Raw genomic sequence first — 6,328 nt, forward strand, 5'->3', positions numbered from 1 at the left:
TAACAATCATCGCTCAACCATAAAAAATTTCTAGCTAATCATGATAACGATATTCTACCACCATTGAAATTAGGCGGGATACCTCAAAGATACTCCTCGTACAATGAATGCCAATCACCATCCACCACACCAGAAATAACATCCCCATTTACCAGAAGCCTCAAATGTAAGGAAACATCCTCCAGCATAATAATGCACTCCCCACACATAAGATGGAATGTGTGTGTCTCTGGTCTCTACCTCTCAATCAATGTATAAATAAGGTTGGATTCAAGGTTATTGTGCCCTTAATATTTTTCTATGTAACTGAATCTAGTCTCAGCTAAATACTACCAAACATGATTCGATATCTCTAATGTAGCGTTAAGAATAAATGGATATGATATACGGTCATTCACCTAATTAAATAAATAGTATATGTAACACCCCCAACCCGTACCCAAATACGAGTCCGAGATGTCACATTACCTTTTTAAAACACCTTTATTACAAAATAACGATATTTGGACTTATATTAAGAAAAATATGATAATATACATATATTAATACACATTTACCAAAATACTCAGAGCATACACAACTTAACCCTTTAGATACATGCCAACATCCATTTACATAACAAAATGCCCTACTGATTAAATTGCTTCTGATCTGATAGTGCAGGAGTAATGCTGTCAGCTGCTTATCTTGTCTCTTCTACTTCTCGAATCCTACACGTGAAACACTCACATGCTAAGTCAACGACTTAGTGAGGCAATTTAATAATAATAATAATAATAATAATAATAATAATAGCAAGGAACTGTAATGAAAATGTCATAATGAAATGAAATCGTGTACTTAATCAATGTAGGTATATCACCATGATCCTTATCCGTAAGCATATTACATTAGCATTCAAAAATTTGTATTAATAAGTTATTGGCCCATGCTACCATACGGAGAACCTAAGGTATGTGAGTATTGTGAGGTTGTGCACTATGCTATCATCACAACTCGTATAAATTGCACTGAAGTGCCACGTAGAGTTTTGCACCGAAGTGTCGCGTAGAAATTTGTCCCGAAGGACCGCATAGAATTTATCCCGAATGACCACATATAAACTCCTTAAGAATCATATACATATACCAAGGATCAATTATGTGTCTCAAAAGACCTCATAAATGTTCCAAAGAATATATATATATATATATCCCGAAGGACCACGTAGACCCTCTACCCTTGGCATGCCAACTATACCTATAATTCTCATCTACAGAACATGGGCTTTTACAATTCACATAATTTATATCGCATAGACATATCATTTTCATACCTTATCACATAAACATTTCATTTTCCATACCTTTATCACATAATTCATAAAATATGTATTCATGTCAAATATCATAATATGAAATGTGATCATGTATCAAATATTGAATCTAGACTTATCACAAGTCTAGAACAAAATATAATACTATATTCATGCTATGCATATGCACTCACCTATATTTCCTTGCTTTTTCCTCGATTGACCTTACTTGTCGATTGTTCCAGAACTTGTTTAGGCTCGATATCTACATAGTAATTCATTGATACTTATCAGTATACTAATTAGTATATTCTAAACTATCCTTTCTTAGGCTAAAAGAAAATCCATTTTTATCTCTAAATAAGGGTATGCATCGATGTACTCTATAGTGTATCGATGCACTCCTTAATGTGTGCATCGATGCACTACCTGTGCATCGGTACACAAATGTCATTCGCTGTTTGTATTTAAGGGGGTGCATCGATGCACTACCTGTGCATCGATACACGGATAGCATTTGATGTTTTCTTTTAAATTAATGCATCGATGCACTTGATGTGCATCGATACACCTAGCACAAATTTTTGGGATTTATCATGGATGCATCGGTGCACAATGAATGAGCACCGATGCACATTACTCAGAAATGCCATTTTAGCACGAAATTCTCTTCTTAGTCTACTTAACACTTTATATTTCCCTTCTTTTTATATACCTAACTTGCATACTCTTACTTAAACTCATTATTATCCATTCCATACTTCTAAAACTTAGAAATCCAATTCCCCATATAGAATTTAAGAATCTAACCCAAATTCCAACATGTTCTAATTTGAATTCTAACACCTCCTACTTCTTAGTTAGCTTTATGACAAGTCAAAACTCACTTCTAATTCTTATTATGAGCTCTAATACAAGATTTCACTTTTCTACCTCCTTTCTTTGATTCTTCATATCCTCCTCATCTTATGGTTTTAAGATAATCTAAGCTTTCCTTAAGCTTAGTTATCAACTAAGGATCAATAAGCAACCTTAAATTCATCAAGAATTTGATCACAAGAAAACTCACCTTTAGCTTGGCTTCACGGCAGAGAAGAAGAAGGAAGAAGAAAGAAATATCCAGAACCTTGTTTCTCTCATTAGCTTTCCATGTGGATTTAAATATCCTCAACTATCATTTAATTATTTTTCCTTGTCAAAAGACTCATTTGCCCCTTTAGTTCCCCTTGCTTTGCTAATTGATTCTACACCAAATATTTCAATCAATTCCTTCAACTTTCAATTTATCTAATTTGATCATTAACTTTTAAAATTTCATAATTTAATCACTAACCCAGTATGGGGGATGTTACAAATCTCCCTCCCTTAAGAAAATTCATCCTCGAATTTTCATTGTACGAATAGATGGGGATATTGAAGTCGCATATCTTCTTCATGTTCCCACGTGGCTTCTTCTACCTTGTGATTTCTCCAAAGAACCTTGACCAACGGAACTGTCTTATTCCTTAACTGTTTGACTTCAAAAGCCAATATTCTCACTGGTTCTTCTTCATATGTCAGATCCGATTGGACTTCTACTTGTTCTGGTGTAACGATGTGCGAGGGATCGGACCTATATCTTCGTAACATGGACACATGGAAGACGTTATGGATTTTCTCCATTTCTAGTGGCAAGGATAACAGATATGCCACGGGTCCCATCCTCTTAGCAACTTCAAATGGCCCAATGAATCTAGGACTTAACTTTCCTTTCCAGCCAAAACGTAATACTTTTTTCCAGGGAGATACTTTAAGGAAACCTTTATCTCCAACCTCGAACTCAATCTCTTTTCTTTTAAGATCAGAATAGGACTTTTGCCGATCAGAGGCCACTTTAAGGTTATGCTAAATTTCTCAAACTTTCTTTTCTACATCCTGAATTAAATCCGGACCAAGAACATTTCGATCTTTGAGTTCATACCAATTTAATGGAGTACGACATTTCCTTCCATATAATGCCTCATACGGGGCCATCTTTATACTGGACTGATAACTATTGTTATAAGCGAACTCTGCCAAAGGTAAATATTTTTCCCATGATCCTTTGAATTCCATTATGTATGCTCTCAACATATCTTCCAAGATCTGAATAGTTCTCTCTGATTTCCCATCAGTCTGAGGATGAAAAACTGTACTAAAGTGTAAACGAGTTCCCAACGCTCCATGCAAGGATTTTTAGAATCTCGAAGTGAATCGAGGGTCTCGATCAGAGACTATGGAAACAGGCACTCCATGCAATCTAATAATTTCTCTAATATACAATTCCGCGTACTTTTCCATAGAGAAATATGTTCTAACCAAAAGGAAATGCGCTGACTTAGTCAATCGATCAACAATTACCCAGATTGATTCTCTTTTGTTCAGAGTCAAGGGTAGCCCCGAAATAAAATTCATCGTCACATTTTCCCATTTCCATTGAGGAATGTAAAGAGGTTGCAATAATCCTGACGGAACTTGATGCTCAGCTTTGACTTGTTGATATATCAAACACTTAGACACAAATTCAGTGATGCTTCGTTTCATCCCTGACCACCAAAATCGATCCTTCAAATCCATATACATATTGGTTCCACCTGGGTGCATCGTTAATGGACTGCAATAAGCCTCTGCTAATATTTATTTCTTCAAAACTTCATTGTCGGGTATTACAATTCTTCGTTTATAATACAAATTTCCATCTGACTTAACCTCAAAGTCTTTAATCTCTTTGCTCTTTACTTGTTCAATTCTTTTCAAACACATTTCATCCTTAATTTGCAATTCTCCTATTTGTTTCAACCATGCTGGTTTAAGTTTTAACTCTGTACATAGACCACCATCTCCAGTTAAAGATAATCTTGCATCCATAGCTCGTAAGGCTGCAAACGTCTTTCTACATTGCCTCAAATTCAGTTCTTTTTGGGTCATCAGATACTTCAAACTCTTATGATCCGTATATAAGTAACAACGCTCTCCATAAAGATAATGACGCCAAATCTTGAGAGCGAACACCACGGCAGCCATTTCTAAATCATGGGTAGGGTAATTCTTTTCATGTGGTTTCAACTGTCTCGATGCACATGCTACCACCTTCCCTTCTTGCATTAATACACAACCCAAACCATTATGAGATGCGTCACTGAATACTACAAAATTCTTGCCAAATTCTGGTTGAACCAATACAGTAGCTTCTGTCAAAATTTTCTTTAAAGCTTCAAAGCTATCTTGACATTCAGGAGTCCAAGTAAACGGTACGTTCTTTCTCATCAACTTCGTTAAGGGCATCACTATCATTGAAAAATTCTTAACAAATCTTTGATAATAACCAGCAAGTCCAAGGAAATTCCGAACTTTAGATACATTCTTTGGAACTTCCCAGTCCATTATAGCTTTTATCTTTTGAGGGTCCACCCGAATCCCCTCAATAGAGATCACATGCCCCAAGAACATTACTTCCTTTAGCCAGAATTCACATTTGGACAGTTTGGCATAAAGCTCTTATCTTGAAGAATTTGCAAAACTGTTTGCAAATGTGCGCTATGCTCTTCAATGGACTTCGAGTAAACCAGTATGTCATCAATAAAGACAACAACAAACTGGTCAAAATAGGGCTGAAAAATCCTGTTCATGAGATCCATGAAAGAAGCAGGTGCATTCGTTACTTCGAATGGCATTACGATAAATTCATAATGACTATATCTCGTTCTGAAAGCCATCTTCAGAATATCTTTCTCCTGAATCTTCAATTGGTGATAACCTGAATGTAGATCTATCTTCGAAAATATCGAAGCTCCTTTTAACTGATCAAACAAATCATCAATGCGCGGGAGGGGATACTTATTTTTAATTGTCACCTTATTAAGCTGTCGATAATCAATGCAGAGATGCATTGACCCATCTTTCTTCTTAACAAATAACGCCGGAGCTCCCCAAGGCGACAAACTTGGTCGAATAAATTCCTTCTCTAATAGCTCTTGCAATTGATTCTTTAACTCTTACAATTCTTTCGGAGCCATCCGATAAGGTGCCATTGCAATTGGAGCGATTCCTGCATTACTTCAATTTGGAATTCTACCTCTCTATCTGGAGGTAATCCTGACAACTCAGTAGGAAAAACATCAGGGAATTCTTGAACAATTGGAATCTCCTCTAGCCCTTTCTCTTTAGCTCTTGAATTTATCACATTTGTAAGAAATCCTTGACATCCTTGTAGCAACAACTTCTTAGCTGACATAACTAATATTATATTTGTTAAAGGATTAAACCTTTCACTACTCACACTTATCTCTGTTCCTCCTAGACTCTTCAGGGTTTCCTTTTTCGATCTGCAATTAACATCTCCATAGTAACGGAACAACCAATCCATTCCCAGAATTACTTCGAATTCATCAAAAGGTAGTTCCATCAGATTAGCAGGGAATTCAATTCCCTGAATCCTTATGGGACATCCCTTACAGACTTTGTTCATACGAGCACTATGGCCTAAAGGATTAGTTACTATTATTTCATTACTCGTAGCTTCTAAAGGAATCCTCAATTCCTTTACTAACTTACTCGTAATGTAAGAATAATTAGAACCCGGATCAATCAATACCAATACTAATTTATCATACAGCTGAAAAGTACCTGCTATAATATCTGGATCATCACGGTCTTCACTTGTCTTTAAATTGTACACCCGTGCAGTTGACCGAACTTCAGGTTGAGCAGAGGATTCAGACTGGTTCCTTCATCTACCTCTTCCTTGTCCTCTCTGTGAGGCAGAGCCAACTCTCTCAGATGAAGCAGGCTCACCAACCAATAACGAGCAATACCGAATAAAATGTCCAGCATCTCCACAACTAAAACAAGCTCTAAAAACCATCCAACATGACCTAAAATGATTCTTCCCACAATGTTGACATTGTCTCGCTTGACTCTGAGTGGATCTCCCAGCACCAGATCCCACTGATTACGTCTGTCTAAGCCTCACTTGACTTGCTCCTCTAGCTGAGGATGCAACTGATTCAGATCTAG

Source organism: Hibiscus syriacus, unplaced genomic scaffold (assembly GCF_006381635.1).
Source record: "Hibiscus syriacus cultivar Baekdansim isolate YM2019G1 unplaced genomic scaffold, ASM638163v2 tig00110377_pilon, whole genome shotgun sequence".
Lineage (NCBI taxonomy): Eukaryota > Viridiplantae > Streptophyta > Magnoliopsida > Malvales > Malvaceae > Hibiscus > Hibiscus syriacus.